Source organism: Natator depressus, chromosome 2 (assembly GCF_965152275.1).
Source record: "Natator depressus isolate rNatDep1 chromosome 2, rNatDep2.hap1, whole genome shotgun sequence".
In the NCBI taxonomy this organism is placed as follows: domain Eukaryota; kingdom Metazoa; phylum Chordata; order Testudines; family Cheloniidae; genus Natator; species Natator depressus.
In genome coordinates, this window is record NC_134235.1 from 33,759,242 (window position 1) to 33,774,737 (window position 15,496).

Below are 15,496 nucleotides of genomic sequence, written 5' to 3' on the forward strand. Positions count from 1 at the left end.
AAGCAACCATGCTTGCTCTGCTGTTCGGGCTCCAGCCAGCTGCCCTTGCCAGCCGCCTGCTCGCCCTGTATTCCCACAATAATTACAACACTGGTAACCATATTTCACTACCCCTGCGTTCAGTACTAAGGTGATTTGTAACCCAACACCAGCCAATGTTGATCACTTTGACACCACTCTATCTGCTGAATTTGTAAGCAGAGCTGGAGCAACCTTTATTTACAGAGACACACCCAAAGTCTCTCCCCCTCCCAGCTAGCTGTCAGGGAAGCATTCATTCAGACCCTGCTTACACATATATTACAATTGATTTCAGAGTTTTGTAGACCAAGATAATAGCAGCGATGTTAAATCTGCCAGTCCCTCTGGACCACTCCAAATATGGGGTCCTCAGTCCATTGTTCAAAGCTCTTCTTTGTTAGAAATCACAGTCCAGAGATAGCAGGAAAGAGGCAAAGAAGTGATGTCACACTCTCCAGTGTATACCCCCCAGTGCCTGGAAAGTTACTGTCTCAGAAATGGAGTCAGGGATCACATGTTCTAAGTGCCTTGCTGAGTCATGAGGCATCCATTGTCTACATGCTCGCTGAGGCATCCTCAGGAGGGGCTCGCTGAGGAGTTGATTCTCCTTAATGGGCCATCAACACATGGCTGACTAGCCTTGATGTACATCTGTCTTTATGGATGTTATCCAGGAACACAATATATCTGAGATACAACCATATAGCAAATATTCATAACTTCAGATACAATTATGATACATAGATTTAAACAGGATATCCATACTTAGCTGCTCATAACTTTTCCAATGATACCTTACAAGACAAACTTTGTACAAGATTTATTGCAATTGTGTAACTGTGGCAGCAACAGTAATATAAGTGGTCAGCTTTCTTTCTATACAGCGTCATACAAACTGAGTCAGCTTTCCAATCTTTCTAAAGGCAGCCTATCACAGACAACATGTTTATTTCAGTAAGTCCAGACATATTTCTCATTTGTCAGTCTGAAGTGAAGAAAAGATTGGATTATATATTTACTGTCCTTGCCAAAGGATGACTCTCAGTAACATCTAAATGGAATGGTGACTTTTTTTCCCCAGAGCAGAATGAAATATTGAATGCTTAAGGCTGTGTCAGTCTTAGCTGAGAAGATTCTGGCTCCCTAAGCATGGTGAACTTCTCTTTGTTAGTACTTATGACTTTTCAAACCTGTGGATCACAATCCCTTTAAGGCTATTTGAACCAATATTTCATAGTTTAAAGATTACTAGATTAAATGAGCAGAGTTGTATGCTTGGGACATCTGAATCTTACTCTTCTAGGTCACAAATCTTAATGTAGCTTAAGTGATTAGTCAGTAATCACCTAGGCCACATTAAGACTTGTGACCTAAAGGTGAAAGATTCAGATCCCATTACCAAGCTCTGGAGCTATCCAGTCTCCTAATACCTTTGTTAACAACAAATCCTCTTTAATGAACAAATTGAAAAACAAAGAGTTTATTCAAAGTTACCTTTTATCTCTGTAGGGGTAGAATTCTATTTAACATGGGCTTGAAAACTCCTGAGGGTGATAGACTGAATTATGCAGAGTTCTATCATCTTTACTGCAGACAGTAAGGAATAAAAAATAGAAAGACCGCATTCATAGTTTTCATCCTTGCAATATCTATGCATAGCAGTATGTGGCAACAGATGCATTTTGTTATACAATAGAGATAAAGTAAGAACAGGTTTCCTTCTGATTTTTTCCAGTGAAAGAGTACTTCTGATAATGTGCAGCTTTGAAACAGTTGGTTATTCAAATCACGACTCAGCGGTGACTGTGCATCTGCACAGAGTCATATATATCTATACCAGCTGACTCATTTCCAGTTTTATACTGGTAAATCTTCGTCATATATCAGATTATAGGAACTCAGAGAAAAAAGATAGTAGCTAAATCTGGGATGTCCTTGCAGTAGTACTTATTTGTCAGGTAGAGACCAATGATGCACATGATTCTCATATGTGCTTAAAATTACCTGGTTTGGAAACACCTGCCTTTAGTACTGGAGGACTGAGGAGGTGAAGGTTATAAAAGGTTCTATACTACAGTGGAAAGCTTTAGAGATTGCATTTCCAAGTGGAGAGTTTTTAAAGTCTGAACACACTTTAAGTTTTCAAAGTTCTGTACAAATATCAAACAATGTTTCTCTTTGTGACCCCATCTACATTCGGCCAGGGACTGTATAAACTGAGCTTGATCAAACTTCCAGCTAAAGTAGTTTCTCTCACAGCCAGCATGACACTGTTTAAGAGGCATTCTATCCTAGGCTTTGCTATGGCCAAGTGTCTATTTAGTGTGGAATTCTTAGCTTGGCTCTATCTCCACTGTAATTCGCTAGGATCACCAAGGTGACTTTGTGCCTGGCTACCTTAGCCTGTATTGTCGAGTATTTTTCATTCAGCATCCATGAGCAGATGAAAACACTGCTAACTCTCACCCCACAACCTCCTCTGCTTATATCAAGAGTTCAAGGGACAGGGCAGAGGTATCCTGATAGTAGAACATCAAGTGGACTTTCCAAAGTCATTTAAAAAGGTGGTTCTGTTTCCAATGCCCAGGAAGATTCATGCAGTTTGAGTTAACTTTGCTGCTTGTTCAGAGAGTCATGTTTGGTGAAATATGGGACAGCCATTTGCAGCCAGCTACCTTGTTTCCTCTTGACCCTGGCAATGGTGGATGCAAATCAGTGCTTTTAAGAAGACCTATAATGGATCTTCTGGCCTTCTCCTTAATCAGGTATTGCAGATGAGGCTGGGAATCCATGAGCAGAACATGTCATCTTTGAAAATAGTAAAAATACCTTTCAGTTATTTAAAAGTATGTCCAATTATCTCCAAGTATGATGCATTTCTCAAACCAACACGAAAGCTGAAGTTGAGGCTGGCAAAGCTTAGCTCTCTGATTTGTTCCGTAGACTGAACCATAGATGTGAAGGAATAAATGACAGAATATTCTATAGCTTTTGGTCACCAGCACCCAGTAGTTGATGGAGCAAAACCGTCTGCAATTAATCTAGTAAGTTTAATGCCAATGTTCATGCGTAACTGTACTAATTTTAACAGTAATTCATTTTATCGCTCTAATGTCTGCAGCAGTTCCTAATGTAGAAGTAAAAAAAAGTATTAGGAAGCAGTAAGCAGAGGGAAACTAATATCCCTAAAATCTACTTATTCAGTGTTGGTCATGTAATCAGAAAGCAGTCAAACCATGAGAGGAAAATACTACTTGTGCTCTGACTGTGGATTGCCCACAATGAAAACTTCCTTTACAGCTTAAGAAATAGCTAGTGAGCATGTCTATTAACTGCCACACTCTATTTCTGGATGTTTCTGGGCCCTTTCAGCTGAGTTGTTATGCCCTGGACTTTGCATGTGTGTGCAGAGGGAGTATTCCAACTAAAATCCACGTCTCCTTCCCATGGCTTCTCTTCCTTTCTTTGGGAGAAAGAAAGCCAGATGCTGGAGTGTAAAGCACGTGGTTGTAGCGCCCCCTATCCAACCAGTTATCTCCTTATGGGTGTTGATGAACAGACCTGGGTTCTTCTGGATCCCATCTCCCACTCAGTAGGGTATAACTTCTTTATTTTCTTCCCATATGAATTTATTTGGTGGTGTCTCCGCACCCCTTGCTCCTTCCTGGCAGGGTCACCAGGGCAGCTTGGTAGGATAATTCTATCCACAGGGTAATCCCCATTTTCGTGCCAGATAGTTGGAGACTCCCAAGAAATAACAAACACATACAATATATTGTAACACAGTAATTATATAAAACAGGAGATAAATATAACATAACAGGATAAAACACTATTCTGTGGGTCACTGGTGCCCATGCTGATAATACCCATGAATTCCCTCAGTCACGTGACCTGATATAGCAAATGTAAACAATTAGTGTCCCATTGGTACGCATACTTTGTAAGGGCCCTTAATGACCTGTGACCACGATATCATCTGTGCAGCAGTTATCAACTGAGTTCAGTTGCCCAAAAGACTCACAAGAAGATGATAAACAGGTTTAATAGGCAGCAGGTAATAAAATTCCCAACACCTTACCCCCTGGCTGGAGGACACCATGCAGGGAGTAAGGGGTCCCCCAAGCAATTTCCCTCACTAACTAAAAGATGGTGCACTCAAAACTCCGTGAATGATCCTTGGGTTCAGAGATGGCTCTGGACTCCTCAGCCACTGCAGTAATCACTGCTGGCAAGTGCCCTCTTCATGCAGGAGTCAGGTTGCTGCTGGTCCCAGGATTTCCCCTCACCACAAAGTGGTTCAGGGCTCAAGGTGCAGGTTACAAAACTATACTAAAAATCCAAACTTTAGTCTCCCACACACTCAGAGCAGGCAGTAGCTCTGGACTAGCAGCCAGAGCAGAGCTGGCAATGGGGTGACTGATTTCACCTAGGGAGCTGGAAGGCTAACTCCACCTGGCTGGGTGGGGGCAGTTTTCCCAGCAAAGCTCTCTATGCCAGGAGTCACCTTGAAGAGGGAAAGGGGTTGGATTCAATTTTATTTACTATGTTTTCCTTCAGTTGCCATCTTGAATTTGCAAAAGGACAACTAGTCCTCCATATTGGGAACACTCCTTCATGGAGTGTTTGGCGCCTTTTTCCTAAAGAACAGGAAAGGTAGGGTCATGTGACAGCCTAAGTCTGCCCAGCAACGGCAGACTACTTAAGGGTGGCACTCCCATCACTCTGGGCTGTCCATCAGAGTGTCAGTCAGTCTCCCACACTTGCAGCCTGCTGCTAGTTGGCTTCCAGCCAAACCAGGTTTCAAGGTAAATCATTGTAATCCATCTAGTTCCCATTAAGGACGTACTTGCACGGACCTGTAATAACAGCATACAGGAAAATAGCACACATACCACGCGCAGGACATCGTGATCAAGAACAGAACAAAGAAGATCAAGAACAAGGCCACTTCCCTGAGTGATCGCCTCGTATCTCCTGTGTTCCCAATCCCGTTCCTGTGTCTTGTGATCCTGTTCCTCATCCTCATCAGCATCCGTGTCCCCTGTGTCTACGAGAAATGGTACTGTAATTACCCTTACTCATCTCCTCACTTTACCCTAGTGTCCATAAAGGGGTTTGGGGTTCCGGATTTCATACCCATAAAATATGTTAACAATCAAGCCATTATTTATTATTGTATATGTTTGCAACCTTAGTTTAATTGGAGCCCTTGGCTTATTGTACTATTTGTTGCTTCATAAATGTTATCTCGTTTGCACCTTATCCTGCCTAAGTCTTTAATCACTACCTAACACAGTTGAATAGATGCGTATATGTGGGTAGAGCTTGCAGATAGCCCATCTTCTGACAAATGGTTTGAGTTTTAATCTGTCTCAGGCTAACAAAGGCGCCTTGCTTCCAGGTCCCCAGAGGCTGGTTCCCAGACAAATTCAGGCCTGGGACTCACCAGCTCCTCACACAGCCAGTCTGACCATTTCCAGTGGTTCCAGACTGCTCCAAAATGGCTTCTACCACACCAGGGGGCCCAGGAGAGGGCATCTCAGTTTCCATTGGTCTGGCTGGCTCTTCTTCCCAGGCTTTCCCTTGTCAATCATTTGACTCTGCCTCCTCCTCCGAGCTGGTATGGGTGCTATCCTCCCCCAAGCTAACAGGGGCCCCTGTTATTCTAATAGTGGCTTTCCTCTCTCCCTCAAGGTTGCAGTGCAGACTCTGAGTCTGCCCCTGACTCCCCTTCCCTACCAGGGACAGTGCGCCCCTCCCTGATTTACCAGCACACAGAGCTCCAAGGACCTACATAAACTCCTTTGGGGTTACATGGGTTACACAAGGCCAAGTGGGAAAACAAAGCTTAGATTTTTCTTTTTGTTTTGCTCAATTTCTAGCCCAGTCCAGTGGGCCCTGAGGAATAAAACTGTGAAGTCACTCTTCTTTCCCGTTCGAAGGAAATGACTTGAACAGTTTGGTACGTGTTCTCTAAGTGCTGGTGTTCTTTTCCCCTTGTTTAGCAGGAGAAGATGAAAGGAAGGTGAAAAATAGTAAATGTTGATATTTTCAGGGTACTATTTTTATTTAACTATCAGCACATGGTCTCAGATTCACTGGCTGTGCCACTGTCTATAAATACTGAAATAGTCATGGGCAGGGGACAGAGACTCTGTAGTCCAGTGGTTAGGGCACCCACCAGGGTGATGGGAGAGGCGGGTCCAATCCCTTTGCTTCAATCACTCTTTCATTATTTATCTACAGTGGAACATCTTCAAGAGACTGAGGGAGCCCCACGTGAGAATACCCCTTAGCTCAGTGGTTACAGCACTCTCCTGAGAGATGTGGGAGACCCCTAATCAAATTCCATCTCCCCTTCAGATGGAGCACAAACGTTAACTGGGTGTCTCCCACATTCCAAGAGAGTCCTGTAATCATAGTATCATAGAATATCAGGGTTGGAAGGGACCTCAGGAAGTCAACTAGTCCAACCCCCTGCTGAAAGCAGGACCAATCCCCAACTAAATCATTGGGCTAAATCATTGGGCTAAAAGTTATAAGGTGGGCACCGGCACAACCACTACCTTTGACTGGCTGGATTTTGTCTAGGACCTGATGTCATAGACTCAGAGACTTCATGAGAGGCAGGTATCATGAGAGGCTCCACCCCCAAGAGTGCTTGTGAGTTCCTGCTCTTTCATGGCCCAAGCTAGGGCTTGGCTGGGGCCAGATGGCCTGCCACCAGGATTTGGGGAGGTTAAGGCTGGCGATCGCCTGACACTCTGGTCAGGGCCGCTGTGGCGGTGCCACCCACCCTGCACTCTGGGGCTGGGATGGGGGTGCTGCAGTGGCGCCGCCTGCCGGCTGCACCAGGGAGCACTGCAGCCACACCACCTGCCTCGTGCTCTGCGGCTGGGGCTGGAGGCGCTGCAGCCTTGTGCTCCGGGGCTGGGGTTGGGGAGGGGGGCTAAGGATGGGGACGATGGCCTGGGGCGGGGGGTCCAGCGGCTGCAGTGGGGCTCTGCAGCTCTGGGCTCCAGGGGAGGGATGGGGCCTTGGGCAAAAGGGGAGGGGGCTAGCCTCCCACAACTGCCGGTTCACCCACCACCCATGATAGACTTTAAGGCCAGATGAGACCATCATGATCATCTAGTTTGACCTTCTGCATGTTGCAGGCCACGGAACCTCACCCACACTCTCCCGTAATAAACCCAAACCTCTGGCTGAGTTACTGAAGTCCTCAAATCATGATTTAAAGACTTCACGTTACAGAGAATCCACCATTTACAGCCTCCAAGCATGTCTACCAGATTAGGCCTGCCTGAGATTTCGGTGCCCGAATCTACCAACCCAGTATGGCAAAGCACCACAAAGCACTGAACAAGATTGTCTTTAGGTCTTTTTGTTTGCTTAAATGACAAATAACTTTCCAGTGTAATGTAATAATGAGGCTACTTGTATAATTTAATATAATTTAAGAACTTTGATTTGATATGGTCCTGACTTTATTTCATGGGAGAAAAAAGAAAAAGTTAATTACCCTCTGTATTAAATAGGTTGAGTTGATGCTAAATTCCACTTAAGTTAAATTCAGGAGAATACAGTTTATTCAGACATAATCTCCCATTTATATGCATTAATCCCTTTCCATTTCAAATTGGTAGCTATTCCTGTGCCTCTTAGAATAAAGAGACAAGGTGGGTGAGGTAATATCTTTTATTAGACCAACTTCTGTTGGCGAGAGAGACAAGCTTTCAAGCTTACACAGAGCTCTTCTTCAGGGCTAGGAAACCTACTCAGAGTGTCATAGCTAAATACAAGATGGAACAGATTGTGTAGCATAAGTAGTTAAATATTTCAAGGGACCAGTCAAGGTGAAGTGGCCCATTAACACCCCTCCAATCACTGGAAAAAGTGGGAGGAATCAGCTCGGGGGGGAGGGTGTTAGTAGGTTATAGATTGCTATAATAAGCCATAAATCAGGGGTTCTCAAACTGGGGCTCGGGACCCCTCAGGGGGTTGCAAGGTTATTACATGGGGGATCGTGAGCTGTCAGCCTCCACCCCAAACCTCGCTTTGCATCCAGCATTTATAATGGTGTTCAATATATAAAAAAGTGTTTTTAATTTATAAGGGGGGTTCGCACTCAGAGGCTTGCTATTTGAAAGGGGTCACCAGTACAAAAGTTTGAGAACCACTGCCTTAAATTCAGTATCTCTGTTCAGTCCATGATGTTTAGTGTCTAGCAAAGTAATGAATTTGAGCTCCCAGGCTTATCCTTTGATTGTTGTTTTGGATTTCTCACATGATTTTCAGGTAACTTTCCTGATTTTTTTCTTCCAATGTGTGGGAGCACAGGATGATTTCTTGTTTGAGACAGTCCCTTCTGGAGTATGTGAGGTGCAGTAAGTGATTCCTCAATTTTTCTGAAGTTCATCGGCAGAGCTGTCCAGCATATTTAGAGTTGTATGTAGTGGTCAGAGGGTTATAGATGGTGAGACCTCTGGAGATGATGTTTTGTTTCTTGGATTTGCTCAAGAAGTAGATATCGCTGTTAAGTTTTGCTTCCTTTTTCTTCATGTTGTGGACTTTCCTTTTCAGATGGCAAAATTCAATGTCTTCCATTGTTGTATGCAATGTTACTTTAGCCGTGTCAGTCTAAAGATATTAGAGTGGCAAGGGGGTACGTCTTAGAATAACCAGTTTAGGAATCATAATCTTCTACATTATCCTAAATGCTTCCGCTCATCTCTTGAGCAACACATAGTAACAAGAACATATCAAGAAAAAAGAAAAGGAGTACTTGTGGCACCTTAGAGACTAACCAGTTTATTTGAGCATGAGCTTTCGTGAGCTACAGCTCAAATAAACTGGTTAGTCTCTAAGGTGCCACAAGTACTCCTTTTCTTTTTTCTTTTTACGAATACAGACTAACACGGCTGTTACTCTGAAAGAACATATCAGTCCATTACTCTGCACACTGGACTTTCCATTACCAAATCCAAAACAGGATCTTGATCCATATTTTACAGGGCCCACAGTGGTCTTGCAGTCTCAGGAACCATATCTCTCTCCATGAACATGACTTGCTGTGATAGAGGCAATCCGGGGCAATGATGAAATCACCATTGTCCAATGATGAAATTACCACAGAAGCATAAAACTATGCCATCTTAATAGCTGATCTGCTTCTGTGCAACTCCCATCTACCAGATATCAGGATGATCATGGATCACTTCCCATTCAGATGAAAAAGTAAGACTTTTCTTTTCAATGGCATTCACAAAATATCAACATAACATAGCTCAGTATGGATAGATGAGGGCATATGTACAAGAGAAAAGAAGAAGAAAGAAATTCAAAGTACACCCCAACAGCTCCAGTAAGGAATGGATGGGGAACATTGTTCTCCAACATAGAGTGCTTATGTAGTTTTTGTCTATGCTCAGACACGAGAGGAATAGGAATGTTAATGTACCCAACAGCCTAGATTGGACAGGCAGTCCTGCTTGACTAGCAAACATAGCCTGGAAAAGAGGTGGGCAAAGATGGTTTTGTTATTAAAGCAGAGGATTGGAAATTAGAAGATAGGGGCTCAGTTTTTAACTCTGCTACAAACTGCCTGTGACACCTTGGTCAAGTCAAGGAGGGCCAGATTTTCAAAGGTATTTAGATGCCTAAAGAGGCACGTAATGGGATTTTAGAAGGTGCTGAAGAAGGTTAAGTGCCTAAGTCCAAATGTAAAATGGAGATAATATTAGTTCACTACCTTACAGGGGTACTATGGGTATACATTTGTAAACCAAATACTACAAACCAATGCTAAAATATTTTATTGCAGTATATTAGTATTATAAACCAATGCCAGATTTAATGCCTTTTTACTTCAGTCTTTATTTAAAAAGTTAATTATGACCAGATGCTTAACTCAATATTAACAACAAGGGAGAAGGATCTCAGGCTAGAATAGGGAAAGAACAGGTTAAAGAATATTTAAATAAATTAGGTGTATTCAGGTCGGGAGGGCCTGATTAAATTCATCCTAGAGAATTTAAGGAATTAGCTGAAGCAATATCTGAACCATTAGTGATTATTTTTGAGAATTCACAGAGGACAGTTGAGGTCTCAGAGGACTGCAGGAGGGCAAACATAGTACTTACGTTCAAAAAGAGGACAAAAAAAGACCCAGGGAATTATAGACCAGTTAGCTTAATACCCAGAAAGATATTGGAACAAATTATTAAACAATCAATTTTGTTCAACCTGCAAGATAATAAGGTGATAAGTAATAGGCAGTGGCAAAATGGATTTGTCAAGAACACATCATGCCAGATCAATGTAACTTCCTTCTTTGATAGAGTAACTGATCTAGTGGATGGAGAGGAAAAAATTGACATGATATATCTGGACTTTAGTAAAGCTTTTGACAGTCCCACATGACATCTCATAAACAAACTAGGGAAATGTGGTCTAGATTAAATTTCTACCAGGTAGATGCAAAATAGGTTGAAAGACTGTACTCAAAGAGTAGTTCTCAACGGTTCCCTGTCATACTGGGAAGACATATCAAGTCTTGGATCTGGTACTATTCAATAATTTAATTAATAAGTTGGATGATGGAGTGGGAAGTCTGCTTATAAAAATTGCAGATGACACCATAAGGGAGGGTTGCAAGAACTTTGGAGGACAGGATTATGATAATGATCAGTTGTTCTCCATGTCTGCTGAAGGAAGGACAAGAAGCTATTTTGCTTAGTCTGCAGCTAAGGAGACTCAGAAAGTTATTCCTAATATCCAGCCTATTTATGAGGATAGGTAAGCATTGGAACAGGTTATCTAAGGAGACTGTGGAACCCCCATCATTGGAGGTTTCTAAGAACAGTTAAACAAACACCTGTCAGGGAAAGTCTAGGTATACCTAATCCTGCCTCAGCATGGTGGAGGATGGACTAATCTCTTGAGATCCCTTTCAGCACTACATTTCTTTGAATTACTATGGTAATGAGGGCAATATAAGTATGTAGGTAAATATAAATGTGCTCCTTATTCAGAAAAAATAGAAAAAAAAAGCCAAGATAAGATGATTCGTACTAGAGCTGGTCAAAAAAATCCACAGTTATCTATACGCCCAAAAAGCCACAATCAAGGAAGAAGGCTGTACTGGTTAAAAAAAGACATTTTGTTTCAAGGAAAAGTAAAGTCAGGTATAAAAAATAAAAAATAAAATATAACAAATGGAAGAAAGGGAAACTTGTTAGTAAGAATATAAATCAGAAGTTAAGAACTGTAGAAAATTGATAAGGGAAGGAAGGAGGCACAAGGAGAAATCTATGGCCAGCAGAGATAAGGAAAACAAGAAGGAGATTTTTAAATATGTTAAGAACAAAAAGAATCTTGACAATGATATTGGTTCATTACAAGATGGAAATGGTAGAATTATCAATAATAATGCAGAAAAGGCAGAAGTGTTCAATAAACATTATTCTGTATCTGGGGAAAAACAGATGTAGTCATAGCATATGGTTATGACAACACTCTTTAATAGCCTCCATAGATACTAGAGGAATGGAAACAGAAGCTACTAAAGTTAGATATTTTCAAATCAGCTGGTCCAGATAATTTGTATTTAAGAGTTTTAAAAGAGCTGGATGAGGAGCTTGCTGCACCATTAATGGTAATTTTCAATAAGTCTTGGAGCAAACTGGGGAAATTCCACAAGACTGGAAGGAAGCTAAAGTTGTGCCAATTTTTTAAAAAGAGTAAACAGTATGATCCGGCTAATTATAGGCCTGTCAGTCTGACATTGAACCCAGGCAAGATAATGGGGTGGCTGATACGGGACGCGAATGACAAAGTATTAAAGGTGAGTAATGTAGTTAATGCAAATCAATATGTTTTTATGGAAAATAGATCCTGTGATACTCACTTGATATCTTTTCTTGATGAGATTACTATTTAGTTGATAAAGGTAAGTAAGGCATTTGAATCTAAGGCATTTGAATTGGTACTGCATAACATTTTGATTAAAAATCTAGACCAATATAAAATTAACATGGAAGACATTAAATGGAATGAAGCCTAGCTATCTGATAGGTCTCAGCTTGTAACTGTAAATGAGGAATCATCATTGAATGGGTGTGTTTCTAGTGGGGTTGCACAGTGATTTGTTCTTGGTCCTATGCTATTAACATTTTTATCAATTAGCTGGAAGAAAATATGAAATCACCACTGAGAAAGTTTGCAGATGACACACAAAAAATGGGGAAGTGGTAAATAATGAAGAGGTCACTGATTCAGTGTGATCTGGATCTCCTGGTAAACTTGGTGCAACCAAACAATATGCATTTTAATGCAGCTAAATGTAAATATATATCTGTAGGAACAAAGAATATAGGCCATATTTCCAGGATGGGAGACTCTATCCTGGAAAGCAGTGACTCTGGAAAAGATTTGGGGGTCATGGTGGATTATCAGATGAACATGAGCTCCCAGTCTGACACTGACCAAAAGACCTATTGCAGTCCTGGGATGAATAAACAGGACTGGAGAAGAGAGGTTATTTTACCTCCATATTTTTCACTGGTGCAGCTGCTGCTGGAATTACTGTGTCCAGTTTTGGTGCCCACAATTCAAGAAGGATGTTTATAAATTGGAGAGGGTTCAGAGAAGAGCCACGAGAATTACGAAAGGATTAGAAAACATACCTTATAGTGATAGACTCAAGGAGCTCAATTTATTTAATGTACAAAGAGATGGTTAAGGGGTGACTTGATTAGTCTATAAGTATCTATATGGGGAACAAATATTTAATAATGGGCTTTTCAATCTAGCAGAGAAAGACGTAACACAATCCAATGGATGGAAGTTGAAGCTAAACAAATTCAAACTAGAACTAAGGCACACATTTTTAATAATGAGTCATTAACCAATGGAACAATTTACCAAGTGGATTCTCCATCACTGATCATTTTTAAATTGAGATTGAATGTTTTTCTAACAAATATATGTTTTAGGAATTATTTGGGGGAAATACTATGGCCTGTGTTATTTTGGAGGTTAGACTAAATGATCACAATGGTCAATACTAGGCTTCATTGATAGAAGAATGCAAGTAAAATGAAAGGCCATGGTACTCTAACTTCATAATACATGAAATACAGTAGTGTCACCAGGTATCATCACCGTAATTTGTAGACATGTTAGTCTTTATAGAGGAAAGATTTAAAATGGCTTATTTGCATAGTTTGTAAAGTGATGAAAATGAAGAAATCTGGTCTGTACAGATGATTAAATCTGGCATCTGTGAGTGAGTAAATCTCTTGGAACAGTCTAAATAAAGTATTCTGAAGTACTAGAATTTCTGCTATTATTGTCTGTATTTGCAGGTTGGAGCAGGAAGCAAACATTTCAGTACTTCAAAATAGATCAATTATTCTATTAGGTTACCTGGCCTGCACTTAAAAATGACCTTCAAAGGATTTTTTAAAATTGATTTTGTCCTTTATTTTTGCTTCTTTATAATGTATGAAGGCCTGAAATGTGTGTGAGTGTGTGTGTGTGTGTGTGTGCATGTGTGTGTGTGATTTTTTCCCTCCTTTTTTACCCTCTTAGAATGATCAGGAATGTCAATTCTGGTCTTCCTGAGTGTCGACTGAGGACCTTTGCAGAAGCTCAAATGTTCATTGTGAGCTCTCGTGTCCTAAATGAAGAGTTAAGCATTGTAAATATTCAAACAAAAGTTCCCATTTCTCCCAAGTGTTCATTAGCCATTGAAGATATATATATATATAAATAAAATCCAAACCCAAGTTATATATATAAAGCCCCAAATCCCCAGCATTTTTAATTAATCTGATTAAAACTCCTCCCCTCTAAATTGTTCAGCTTTCAGTCTAAATAAAGAAGAGACATGGATTTCAAATACAACAAGCAAGCAGAAAACAAATATTTTTGACAAGTATTTTGGGCCTTCTCTATGTATCAAAAAAGGGGCAGAAGTCCAATTTTATTTTCCCAGTCACATGTAAAGACTGCTTCTATCGTTATGATCAGGAGGAGAAAATTCTAATGGACAACATCAGGCTGAAGACCGAAGTAAAAGTAGAACAAATTTGCAAGTGTTTTTAATATCGCCAATCTCTGTTCAGAGTGCTTTCTTTTTTCTAAAAATGAGATCTGCATCTGTTGATAAAGTCTTAGGTGTGGCTATTAAATAAATAACTGGTAATTAGGGAGAAGGAGAGAGCAAGGAGTATTAATTCTGTGCAAGGAAATGGAGCCAGCAATGCATGAGAGAAATTCTGTAATCAATAACTTTAGGAAGAATGTACCCAGGTTGGAGCCATTAAATCTCACAAAGGGAAACACACCAAAGGTAGTTCAACCTGTGCAGATAAAACAATGACAGTTCTTCAGAGGAATAATAACTCAGTCTGCATGACATGGAAATACAGAGGGCCAGTGCTTCAGCTGGTGTAAATCAATCAAGCTTCTATAAAAGAATAGAAGCAGATATCCTAAGGTCCCCTTAAAAAGGTATCATCTTTGTGATTCTAGATTATGCCAGTTTTATTTATTTATTTTATTTTAGTTTTATTTTATTTATTTATTTTAAGGCCTCAGTTTTATTGCTAGACTATTGATGGAAGTGTTCTCCCTGCTACAAACAACAACAGTTCAGACTTCCATGTACTGTATATGCATGGATGGACTAGTGGAACATTCCAGAAGAATTCTGAAGAAATGGCTGTAGAAGTTTAAAGTGAACATGTGACACTGGGACAAGATATTCCCCATATTTTTGTTTAATCATTAGAGCGCTACTTCAGTCACCCACCTGGATCATTCCATTCCTACTTTTACACAAGCCCCAGGGTACCCTGATTTTAATAAAACTGACTAAAGGTAAGACAACCAGCAAGCCCACCAGAAGAAATCTTAGTATCACTCTGATATGTGGAAATGTGAGAGTTCTTGGTGCAACAATACACTCAATCTCAGCTTGGTGTAAGGACTTTTTTAAATAAGCTCCCATGTGCCCATCTTTATTGCCCCTGGAGGCCACCTATAGTTTTTCTGAATTTCTTTCGCACCAAATAACAAACCTACAAAAGTTACCTAAAAGGACCCTCTCTGACAAGTTTTGGAATATGAATAGAGATACAATATGTTGCAGTACTTATAGTGGAGTGGGGGAGGGAGAGAGAGACAAGAGTTTCACTTTTCCCCTCTGTCCAGCACAGGTAGTCTCCAGCTTTCTCAGTTTTTTTTTCCTTTTATAAAGTAGGAAGAAAAAAGGGTAGCAGCAAAACCATCTACAACTCCTCTTCCACCATCATCTTGTGCAAGAGGACTACAACAATGGAAAAGATGACAATGGAAGGTGTCCATAACCATTTTATGTTCCAATGTCAAATGAAATTTCAGTGGAGGAGGACTCATTCAATCAATCAAACAAAAACTGGTTATAACATAACACATCGTATTGTTT